The sequence below is a fragment of the Hemiscyllium ocellatum genome, chromosome 19 (genome assembly GCF_020745735.1).
Source record: "Hemiscyllium ocellatum isolate sHemOce1 chromosome 19, sHemOce1.pat.X.cur, whole genome shotgun sequence".
NCBI lineage: Eukaryota > Metazoa > Chordata > Chondrichthyes > Orectolobiformes > Hemiscylliidae > Hemiscyllium > Hemiscyllium ocellatum.
In genome coordinates, this window is record NC_083419.1 from 48,425,721 (window position 1) to 48,438,059 (window position 12,339).

The 12,339-nt window shown below is 41.3% G+C and overlaps 1 protein-coding gene across 1 annotated transcript in view; it reads left to right on the forward strand.

Moving 5' to 3' along the window:
* atxn10 (ataxin 10) overlaps positions 1–12,339 on the forward strand; it is a 209,004-nt gene that overhangs the window by 159,133 nt on the left and 37,532 nt on the right. The gene's annotated exons all lie outside the window — the stretch shown is intronic.

Sequence of the window (12,339 nt, forward strand, 5' to 3'; positions counted from 1 at the left end):
GACATAGTCTTATGTTGGATCTACATCAGCTTAAAATCTACATCAGCAACAATAGTAAAACAAACAACTTGCCCACCACCGAGGTCAGGTTCTCACCGGTCTATAGTTCCCTGGCTTGTCCTTACCGCCCTTCTTAAACAGTGGCACCACGTTTGCCAACCTCCAGTCTTCCGGCACCTCACCTGTCACTATCGATGATGCAAATATCTCAGCGAGAGGCCCAGCAATCACTTCTCTAGCTTCCCACAGAGTTCTCGGGTACACCTGATCAGGTCCTGGTGATTTATCCACCTTTAACCGTTTCAAGACATCCAGTACTTCCTCCTCTGTAATCTGGACATTTTGCAAGATGTCATCATCTATTTCCCTACAGTCTATATCTTCCATATCCTTTTCCACAGTAAGTACTGATGCAAAATATTAATTTAATATCTCCCCCATTTTCTGTGGCACCACACAAAGGCTGCCTTGCTGATCTTTGAGGGGCCCGATTCTCTCCCTAGTTACCCTTTTCTCCTTAAAATCCTTTGAATTCTCCTTAATTCAATTTTGCCAAAGCTAGCTCATGTCCCTGTTTTGCCCTTCTGATTTCCCTCTTAAGTATGCTCCTACTTCCTTTATACTCTTCTAAGGATTCACTTGATCTATCCTGTCTATACCTTACATATGCTTCCTCCTTTTTCTTATTGGTCAGAGTATTGGGTACAGGAGTTGGGAAGTCATGTTATGGCTGTACAGGACATTGGTTAGGCCACTGTTGGAATATTGTGTGCAATTCTGGTCTCCTTCCTATCGGAAGGATGTTGTGAAACTTGAAAGGGTTCAGAAAATATTTACAAGGATGTTGCCAGGGTTGGAGGATCTGAGCTACAGGGAGAGGCTGAACAGGCTGGGGCTGCTTTCCGTGGAGTGTCGAAGGCTGGGAGGTGACCTTATAAAAGTTTACAAAATTATGAGGGGCATGGATAGGGTAAACAGGCAAAGTCTTTTCCCTGGGGTCAGGGAGTCCAGAACTAGAGGGCATAGGTTTAGGGTGAGAGGGGAAAGATATAAAAGAGATCTAAGGGGCAACGTTTTCACGCAGAGGGTGGTACGTGTGTATGGAATGAGCTGCCAGAGGATGTGGTGGAGGCTGGTACAGTTGCAACATTTAAGAGGCATTTGGATGGGTATATGAATAGGAAGGGTTTGGAGGGATATGGGCTGAGTACTGGCAGGTGGGACTAGATTTGGTTGGGATATCTGGTCGGCATGGACGGGTTGGACCGAAGGGTCTGTTTCCAAGCTAAACTTATTTATACAAGTCACAATCTTTGGTTTTGTTTTAAGATTTTTGGGGACCAGATGTTTCAATGGCATAAAATCCTGTAGCTACACAATTTAAAGAGCATTCATATGCCTGGAAAAGACAGTGTTGTAGTCGATGCTTCTTCAAGAGCACTTATGAAAGAAACTGGATGCTGTTCAGAATCAAAATTGTCTAATGTAAAATGCTGTTGTCATAAGTATTGTGTACTTCATGTCAGCATGTTATTACTGTTGTAACATTTAAAAAGTCTTTTAGAGGAATGGAAAATGAAAATGTCACTTAGGTTTCTTTTTACTTTGTGGGGCGGTTTGATGAAAGTTATCTGATCTATATATAAATTTTTTTTAGAATTAGGATTTTAAAATAGTTGTATGTGTGTGGGATACATTTTTAAAGACAATTTTCTGAAAGGTAACAAGTTCAGATAGTCCTTCTGGAAGAGTAACCTAATCCAGTTTGTATTAGAAAACACAAGCTCCTAGAGTGTTTTTACTGTGGTTATTTCCAACAGGTGGTATAAATATTGAAGGCCATTAGCTTGCATTGGTTCAAGATAATTAAAGATTGATCTTAGCTGAGAAAACCTGGAGGTCAGAAGCTTTTGGACAGTCGTTGGGATCCGATTTTGGTCAGAAGCAAATGCATTTTCTCTTCTCGAAAGGAGAATAGTGCTGTTTATGAAAAGTATAGTTTTCTTTATCATCCATACCTCAGGAGGCAAGTTTAATACGTGAAATTTTCGGTTTGGTTTGGTTACAAATCTGCAGGTTATTTAAAGTTGAAAAGGTCTAAGCTACCAGTTTTAATAGTATTTACAGGTGTAGAGTGGCAACGTCTCTGAATTTGAATCTCTGTAACCCATAGTCTGGGAAACAGAGAGTCAGTTTGACTTGCTATGTGTTTTAAAATTCTTCGAGCTATGTTCTGTATTTAAATAGAATTGTTTATTTTTTTCTTTTTGCATGATGAACTTCCGTTTTGTTATTAAAGAAGATCTACAGCCTTGTGTGCCTATGTTTCAGTGAATGACCATCACATTAATAGAAACTGTGAAATAAAACATACGATCTATCAAGCCAGATTTCATTCTGAGATCTGACCTGTGCAGTAGAACCATAATTGTGACCTTAAATTGTGCTATAGAAGTGAGCATTTGGATTAATGGCAACAAACTGATCACTGAGGTTATAATGAATTTTCGGAATTAAAATATTCCAGCTTGTGTATCAGCATTTGTGGGATTGAATGTGAGCTGTATTGTCTGAAATGATTGCTAGCAAATTAAAATTAAAACTAAGGCCCTTTGCATGTCTTCAGGTTCCATGCTGTTTAGAAATTGTCAACTTTCACCCCAAAAGAAACTGTTATCTGCTAACTCATTTCATTCACTATTTGTAGGAACACAATCACAAAATGCTGGAAGTATTCTGCAAGTTAAGCAGCAGCAGCTGTGGAGAATGAAACGTAAGCTAAAACATTAGAGCTGTAATGAATTTTATACACGTGCAAAGACAGAGAAAGAGGGGAGGAAATGACTGATAGATTGGAAGGCTAAGGAGGGAGGTGTTCCAAAGAGCAATCACCCAATCATCATTTTGGTTTGTCCAGTAAAAACGTGATCACAATGTGAACAGTGCGTGCTGTATACGAAATTGAAAGAAATCTAAAGCTTTTTTTTCATTTGAAAGACCTGTTTGAGGCAGTGAACAATGAGAATGGAGGAAGTGAAAGTGCAGCTCTTGTATCTGCAATGCTTGTATAGGAAGATGACATCAAAAGGATCACAGAAAAGTTACATAAAATGAGATGCATTTAGTCAAGAGCCTTGCCATCCATTGCTCGAAGTAAATTTTCTACTGTAGGAAAAGGACGATTGTTGCAATCACTGGTATGGATGTTGGCAACTTTGGATTGAATGAGGTGGAGAACCTAGACTGGAATAGAGCTGAATGGCTAACCAAAGTAGCTGTGAATCCTTGTGTTTCAGGTAGATATTTAAAGAACTTTGTATAATAAAATTATTGACATGGTTTATTGGTAAGTGCTTCTGCTTCAAAAATAAACTGGTTATGAAATATCTTGTGTATCCTGCAGCTATGTTGATGTAATGTATAATGGCAAATCCTTTCCATGACTTTGCCCCTTTTATCTTTGCCAGTTTAGCTGACATTTAGTAGTTGACTGATTATGGAATTGGGAAGGAAGTTAACCTCAAAACAATGCAACTCACATTGAGCAGGATCACATTCAAATGTGCAATGCTGAGACTGTGCTGTCATGGGGTTCATATCTTAAGATAGTGTAATAGGTAAGACTGCTTATTTCCTGTCTGACATCCAGCACTCAGATTTGATTCTGCCAGTAACAGAGCCAAAATTGATGCATGCCCTACAATTTCCAGTCTCCAAAATACTTTAATGTAGTAGATGCTGAATATAATAAGCCAAAAATTAAATGGCTGTTTTTAATTTTTTTTCTTTATAGTGACTCACTGTATTTGTTGTAGGGAGATATTTGTGGCCATACTTGCAGAATGAAAAGCTTAGGTTCAAAGATTAAACAAATTATAGCAGCACATCTGTGTATTTCTTGAATCCGGTTTTCCCTCCATTTCAGAATCCGTATACTTTGCTACCAAAACATTTGCACAATAAATATATTGTGTTTGCTTTCCATTTGGTGGTCAAATCAATTTGGGTCATTGTAATACACCTCAGTCCCCACAAAACTGAGAGACACAACAACAGGCTGTCTGCCCACCATTTTGATTCGTGACAGGTAGTTGATGAAGTGGGGAGATTTATGGGGAATTTCCTGATTAAGGAGAAAAAAAATTGCATAACAAGATATTTGTTTCCTTTGTTACTGTATAATTTCCCACATTTATTTGCATTATAGTTTGGCTTTGATACCTTGGCTATTTAAATGTGATATGTAAGTGGATATAAGGCCTGTTCAGAACAATGGTCTGTGGTTATGCAGTCATGTAAATGACAAATTCGATCTCCGGAATGTGGCTGCCACAATTGTGGTCTAAATGTTCAAACCATTATCATTCTCAAAGCCATGCTAGAGCTCAGCATTGGTAAAATGCATTTTATTATGTCTTTGCAGTATGTTCTGAAATTGAATAATGCATACCTAGCATACTTGGCATTCATAGCCGTGAGGCAGATAACAATAAATGTGTACTTGCCTGCCTGTATTTTTTTATTTAACCTGTTCTGGATAGTTGGATCGACTGCTTCTCTCCATCTCCGCAACAAAAAGTGCACTACAGTGGGTGTATATTGGAACTTAAGAACTGACAATGGCATTCAGTCATTTAGAATATCACTAGCAGTTGTATTGTGCTCAACTCCATGTCACCTAGAATGGTTTAGCAGTCCCAATCTGGCACAGCAGTCTCTGCATCTGTGCTACAAAGCAAGTTAATGGGCTTTGAAGGTGCACGATTTGCTTACCTCTGTTTTCTCAGAGTCCTCTTCTCAGTCAGCCCTTCTTTTTATTTGTTCCCTCTTTCAAATAGTCGGCCTCTAGCGGTCACAGCCCGTCAGTATTCTGTGTCAGTGACAGCTATATTCATACCTCACTTTCAAGCGTCTTTGTAGAGGAAGTATGACCACCCAGGAGGTCATGGCCTAGTGATCAGTTAATTGTTTTGAAGATTTTTGGCTATAGGGTCGTCATCCATTCAATGAATGTAGTGATGCCAGCAAATTATTGTTGCCTTAGCAATGTGTACATGCTGATGGGATTAGCATGCTCCAGGACTTCTGAGCTGATTACCTTGTCATGCTAAGAGATGCTGAGGATGCATCTGTAAAGGAAAGGTGGAAACTGTGGGCTGCTGCTTCTGTCTAGCAAATGTTGTCCAGGTCTAACCACACCTCAGAAGTGTGCTAAGGACATAAGATTAGTAGACTTAAAGTTTGATCTCGATTGGGTTGATATTGTTCTACATCTTAGTCAGTTTGGACATAACAGGTGTAGCATTTGTAATGCTTGTTTCAATTTCAGCAACAAGTGACAGTTTGCTGATCATTGTGGTCACATGAAATTAGTGACAACCTCCAAAGGTACTTGTCAATGCTGATAGATAGCAGAATGGCAATATCCTAAACCGTGACATTAGTCTTGCTGATACAGATGATCAAATTAACTTGTTACAGGCATGACAGAATCTCTCCATTTGTCACTGAAAGTGTTCTTGATATTTGCCGCACAGTCGGCTCTCTAATCAAGACTTGACGCTCCTTTGCTTTGGATCTCAGGTGAGTTGAGTGAGCAACCTTCTTTCAGTTTGGGTATGTGAGCAGACACCTTCTGGAGATGACCTGAATGTATGTTGCAACAACAAAGGGAAAAGAAGTGCCAAAAAGCTTCAGTGTTTAACCCCACTGCAGATCTCAAAGGTTACTGATGTTGCTCTGTCAAGCTGACCTTCCTATTATCTTGTCCCTGAAGGAAGAGATCACTTTGGGCAACTTTGGAAAACACTCCATTTCTCCAGCAGCTGTGTGAGAATGCCGATAATACTTGTTCACTGAGTTGAGAAACTGTTGGTTTTGATTTGTGTTGATGTATGGATGGTAGTTCTGTTTTGAATGACAAAATTCCAAAGGTTGCATCCTAATCCTTGTACACACCAGATTAGGCTGGCTGGGCTGAGACATTTCTTCTTGGAGAGTAGGAGTTTAAGAGGTGACATTATAGAGGTTTATAAAATCATAGATAAAGTGAATAGTAAAGGTCTTTTCTATAGGGTGGGGGAATTCAAATCAAGGAGACATATTTAAGGTGAAAGGAGAAAGTTTTCAAAAGAACATGAGTGGCAACTGTTTTTAATACAGTGGTTTGTGTGTGTGTGGAATGAACTGCCAGAGGAAGTGGTGGATGGAAGTACAGTTACAACATTTAAAAGGCACTTGGACAGGTACATGAATATGAATTATATGAGGAATGTGGGCCAAATGCAGACATGACGGACTAATTTAGCTTGAGAACATCGGTGTGGATTAGTTGGACCAATAGGTCTGTTTCTCTGCTATGTGACTGAACGATCTGGATCATAGTCAGCACTGTAGTAGTTCTGTGGGTTGGGTATGCTGATCACAGGTCTCACCAGAAACCTTGTCACACTTTGTCTTGAAAGCAGCTTTTGGTAGCACAATACTTGAGGTAGCAGCAAAGTTCTGTTGTCAGTTTTCATTTAACTTCCTCATACCATGGGTTGAACCAAGAGGGCCATGCTTCAAGGTCCACACTCACTTTTCTATTGAAGTCATCCAGTAGCTAAAGATATCTGACTTAGGAATTCTGCTAATGATAGTATCAAACTTCTCATAAAGCTGGTCCTTTGCCTCCATCATGGAGCATAGCATTGGAGTTTAGATACTTGAGTTGAGCTCAGGTTTGAGTGTTTTGATTAAGTGATTATAGTGATTGATGAAGGTAGGGCAGTGGATATTGTCTACATGGGCTTTACTAAAACTTTGTCAAGGTTCCTCATGGTAGGCTAGTCAGGATGATTAAGTAACATGGGATCCACAATAAATTGGTAGGTTGGATACAGAATTAACTTAGTTATGAAATACAGGAGATAGTTGCAGAGATGTGTTTTTCTGACTAGAGGTCTGTGATATTCCACAAGGATCAGTGCTGGTACCAATGTTGTTTGCAATATACATGATTTGGATGAAGATATAGGTGGTCTGATTAGTAAGTTTGCAGATGACATGAAAATTAGGAGAGTTGTGGATAGCGAGAAAGTTATCAAAAGGTATAGCAGGACAAGATCAAATTAAAGATTAGGGTGGAGAGATTGCACTTGAAATTTAATCCAGGTAATTATGAAGTGAAAGAGGAAAGTATACAGTAAATGGCAAGATGCTTTGAGCATTGATATACAGCAGGATCTGAAGGTGAAAATTTATAGCTCCCTGAAAGTGGCAACATGTGGACAAGGTGGTAAAGAAGGCATGCTGTATGCTTTCCTTCATTGGTTAGGACATTGAGTACAAAAGTTGGAAATCATTTTCCAGCTGTACAAACTTTAGTTAGGATATCTTTGGAGTATTGTGTGAAGTATAGAAAGAATGTGGAAGCCGTAGAGAGGGTGTAAAGGAGACTTGAGCTGAAAATGTGTTGCTGGAAAAGCGCAGCAGGTCAGGCAGCATCCGAGTAACAGGAGAATTTACGTTTCGGGCATAAGCCCTTCTTCAGGAATTGGATGCTGCCTGACCTGCGCTTTTCCAGCAACATATTTTCAGCTCTGATCTCCAGCATCTGCAGTCCTCACTTTCTCCTGTAAAGGAGATTTACCAGGATGTTGCCAAAATTGGATTGTTTTTGCTGAGCTTTGGAAGCTGAGAGGTGACTCGATCATAGAATCCCTACAGTGCAGATAAAGGCCATTTTGCCCATCAAGTAAGCACCGACTAACAGAAGAACATCCCACCCTATCCTTGTAAACCCACAATCCCTGCAGTTAACTCACTTAACCTGCGCAGTACAGGGCAATTTAGCAAAGCCAATCGACCTAACCCGCACATCTCTGGGTTGTGGGAGGAAACCGGAGCAGCCAGAGGGAACCCACAGCAGACACCAGGAGAATGTGCAAACTCCGCATAGACAGTCACCTCAGGCTGATAGTAGTATATAAAATTGAGAGGCTTGGATTGGGTAAATAGTCAAAGCTTTTTTCCTTGTGTGAATAAGGCCACAATTCTATAGTGAGACAGGAAAGTTTAAAGCAAAGCAAGTTTTATTTTTACACAGAAGGTGGTTGGTGCCTGGAAGTTGCTGCCGGGGAGGGTGTTAGAAGCAAATCTGATAGCAACGTTAAAGAAGCATTTAGACAGACAGATGAACAGACAGGGAATAGAGGAATATGGACCATGTGCAGACAGATGGGATTAGTTTAGAATGGCATCATGATCAGCACAGGTATGGTAGACCAAATGGTCTGTTCATGTGCACTGCCATTTTGTATTCTATGAATGATTTGTATGTGGTTCTTTAATTACAGCTAAACCTTAAAGTTGCTCATGCATTATTTCCATTCCTGCACAATATGTAAATTTGATCTGACTATAAATCAGGTGCACAAAGGAGCCTGAGAATTGGAATAGGCTGCGCAGCCCTGTAATTTATACCATTGAATAAAATCATGGCTGGTCAGTACACAACCTTTTTACCTGCTTTTTCTTGTGTCTGTTGATGTCCATATCTAACAAAAATTATTGAACCATGGCTTTGAAAATTTCAATTGACATCCACAACCTCTTAGCAGGCAGTTTCAGATTTCAAATATCTTTCCTGTTGAAAAAAGTGTTTCCTGTTTACACTGTAATTGATCTCATTCCAATATTAAGACTGTGATCAAAAGAACTGCAAATACTAAGAATCAGAAATTGCTGGAAAAACTCAGCAGGTCTGGCAGTATCTGCGGAGAAAAATCAGAGTTAACATTTCAAGTCCAGTGACCCTTCTTCAGAAATGAATGATCCCTAAAGGACCTCAGTGAATATCTTGTTACATAGGTTTAGAATTGTGGCAGGAAATGAAAAGGTTTGTTTTACAAAAAGAAAATTGGACCTGAACCTGCTTGAGAGAAGAACTCAGTTTGTTTACATTTCCAAGTTTTAAGATAAACAACTGGAGGAAGGACAGTGATGAGCCACCAATCTCATGTAAAATAATTGCCAGCTAACTATGGCTTTATGTTGATATTCCTCCAGTGTGAAGAGTAACAAAAGTTTTGTAGTAAATGTGAAGCCAAATAGATTTTTAATTCAAAGTTTGTGAGAAGATTTGTAGCTCGGGTGCTTGTTGTTGTGGTTCAGTTCGCCGAGCTGGAAATTTGTGTTTTAGACGTTTCGTCCCCTGTCTAGGTGACATCCTCAGTGCTTGGGAGCCCCTTGTGAAGCGCTTCTGTGTTGTTTCCTCCGGCATTTATAGTGGTTTGCCTCTGCCAACAAACACATCGACTTGGACCCAATATACCTGCCACTGCAGCGGACAGCTGGAACTGACAACCGGAAGCGGCAGAGGCAAACCACTAAATACCGGAGGAAAGATCACAGAAGCGCTTCACAGGAGGCTCCCAAGCACTGAGGATGTCACCTAGACAGGGGATGAAACGTCTGAAACACAAATTCCCAGCTCGGCAAACAGAACCACAACAGATTTTTAATTCACTCATGGGATTGGGTTTCGCAGGTTGGGCCTACATTTACTGCCTGTCCCTTGTTGCCCTTGAAAAGGTGGTGATGAGCTGCCTTCTTGAACTACTGCAATCCATTTAGTATAGGTAGATCCAAAATGCCATCAGGGAGAGATTTGAAGAATTTTGACCCAGTGGCATTGAATGGTGATATCTTTCCGAGTTAGGATGGTGAATGGCATGGGTTGGGCAGGGTGGGAATGTGCAGATGCTGGTGTTTCCATATTTATATTGTCTTTGTCCTTTTAGTTGGAAGTAGTTGTGGGTTTGCAAAATGTTGTCTAAGGAGCTTTGATCAACTTCTGCAGTGCATCTAGTAGATGGTGCACACTGTTGCTGCTGAATGACAGTGGCCAAGAAAGTGAATGTTTGTGGATGTAGTACAAATCAAGCAGGCCGCTTTGATCTGGATGGTGTCAAATTTCATGTGTGTTGTGGGAGCTGCACCCATCCAAGCAAGTGGGGAATATTCCATTACACTCCTGACTTGTGCCTTCTAGATGGTGGACAGGTTTTGGGAAGTCGGAAGTTGAATTACGCATTATGGTATTCCTAGTCTCTGACTTGCCTTTGTAGTCACTGTATTTATATGGTTAGTGCAGTTCAATTTTTGGCAAATGATAAACCTAATGATGGTGACAGTGATCCCATTGAATGCCAGGAGGCAAAGATTAGATTCTATTTTGTTGAAGATAGTTATTGCCTGGCATTTGTGTGGCATAACTATTACTTTTCACATGCCAGCCCAAGCCTGGATATTGTCCAGGTCTTACTGCATTTGGGAAGGATTGCGTCAATAACTGAGGAGTCATGAATGGCACTGAACATTGTGCAATGGTCAGTGAACATCCCCACTTCTGATCTTATGATGAAGGGAAGTTCATTGATAAATTAATTGAAGATGTTTGGGCAAAACTTATAAAGTGTTATGAAAGCTATGAAAGACCATTTTGAAATACAGGAAGGGTGTTTTGGCCTAGCGCAACATTAAAATAAAATTACAACAGAGTTTCTGGTATGAACTGCCAGACTGCTGCGCACTCTGCTTCATAGAAACCTGTCTCAACCCATACATTCACTTCAGGCTGATGGTTTTTCTATCCATCGTATGGACCGTACAGCATTCTCGGGTAAGACAAAGGGTTGGAGGGGTTTCATTTTTAATCAACAACTGTGGTGCACGGACACTGCAACCCTAGGCAGCCTTTGCTCCCAAACCTTGAATTAGTCACCATCAAATACCGCTCCTTCTATCTACCACGGGAATTCATCGCTGTTATACTAACTGCTGTGTACATACCGTCACAGGCAAACGTTGAGAAAGCTCTGAATGTGCTGTACTCCACCACTAACACCCTGGAGAGGCCCTGTTTATTGTAACTGGCAACTTCAATCAAGCCAATCTAAGGAAGGTGTTGCCAAAGTACCACCAGAATATTACCTGCCCCACCAGAGGTCCGAACCTTTTAGACCACTGCTATACCACTGTGAAAGATGCCTACTGTTCCATCCTCCGCCCTCATTTCAGGAACTCTGATCACAATACCATGTTTCTTTTCCCGGCTTATAGGCAAACGCTCAAGCAGGAGACCCCCTCGAGGATACAGGTTTAGTGCTGTTCAGAGGAGGCAGAGGATCAACTCCAGTGCTGTCTGGAATCAGCTGATTGGGCCATGTTCTAACAATCCACAGGTACGCCACCACCATCACAGACTTTATCAGCGAGTGTGTGGAGGATTGCATAGCCGAGGAAGTCAATCCAGGTGTTCCCCAGCAGGAAACCCTGGATGGATCAGGACACACAGAAGCTGCTAAAAACCAGGCGTGAGGCCTTCAGCTCAGGAGACCCACTCAAATATAAGGTATCCAAGTATGACCTTCACAGAGCCATTAAGACAGCCAAAGACAAATACTGATCCAAACTACAGACAGACACCCAACGACTGTGGCAAGGACTGAATGACATCACAGGTTCTAAAAAGAGATGGTGCAAGATAGCACATGATGACACATCCCTCCCAGATCGTCTCAACACCTATGTTCACTTTGAGCAGAATTTCTATTCTGACAAGTCCTCACAAACCTGTCCCAACAGTCACTGCATCAGAGGGCAGATCAGTTTTCCTTCATGTGAATCCAAGGAAAGTGATGGGACCAGACGGAGTACCAGACCGTGCACTCAGAGCATGCGTAGATCAACTGGCAGAGGTCTTCTTGGACATCTTCAACCTCTCCCTGCAGCAGGCCACTCCCTGCCTATTTCAAGAGGGCCAACATCATCCCTGTGCCTAAGAAGGGTCATGCAGCATGTCTCAATGACTACCGCCCAGTGGCCCTTACTTCGGTGGTCATGAAGTGCTTTGAAAGGCTGGTCATGGCATTAATCAATTTCAGCCTCCCCACTACTCTTGACCCAGTCCGATTTGCCTATCTGACTAACAGATCCACATCAGATGCCATATCACTTGCCTTTCACTGCTCCCTAGAACATCTTGACACCAAGAACAGCTACATAAGAATCCTACTCATTGACTACAGTTCAGCCTTCAACACTATTATCCTCTCAAGACTAGTAATGAAACTTAGTGATCTCAGACCAAGCCCCCTCTCTGCAACTGAATCCTCAGTTTCCTGACCCACAGACACTATCAGAGATGATTGGGGACAATATTTCATCCTCACTAACACACAACACTGGAACCCTCCAGGGGTGCATACTCAGCCCCCTACTGTACTCACTGTTTACGTCGCCAAATATCAAACTAATGCCATTTACAAGTTCGCTGATGACGCCTCCATAGTT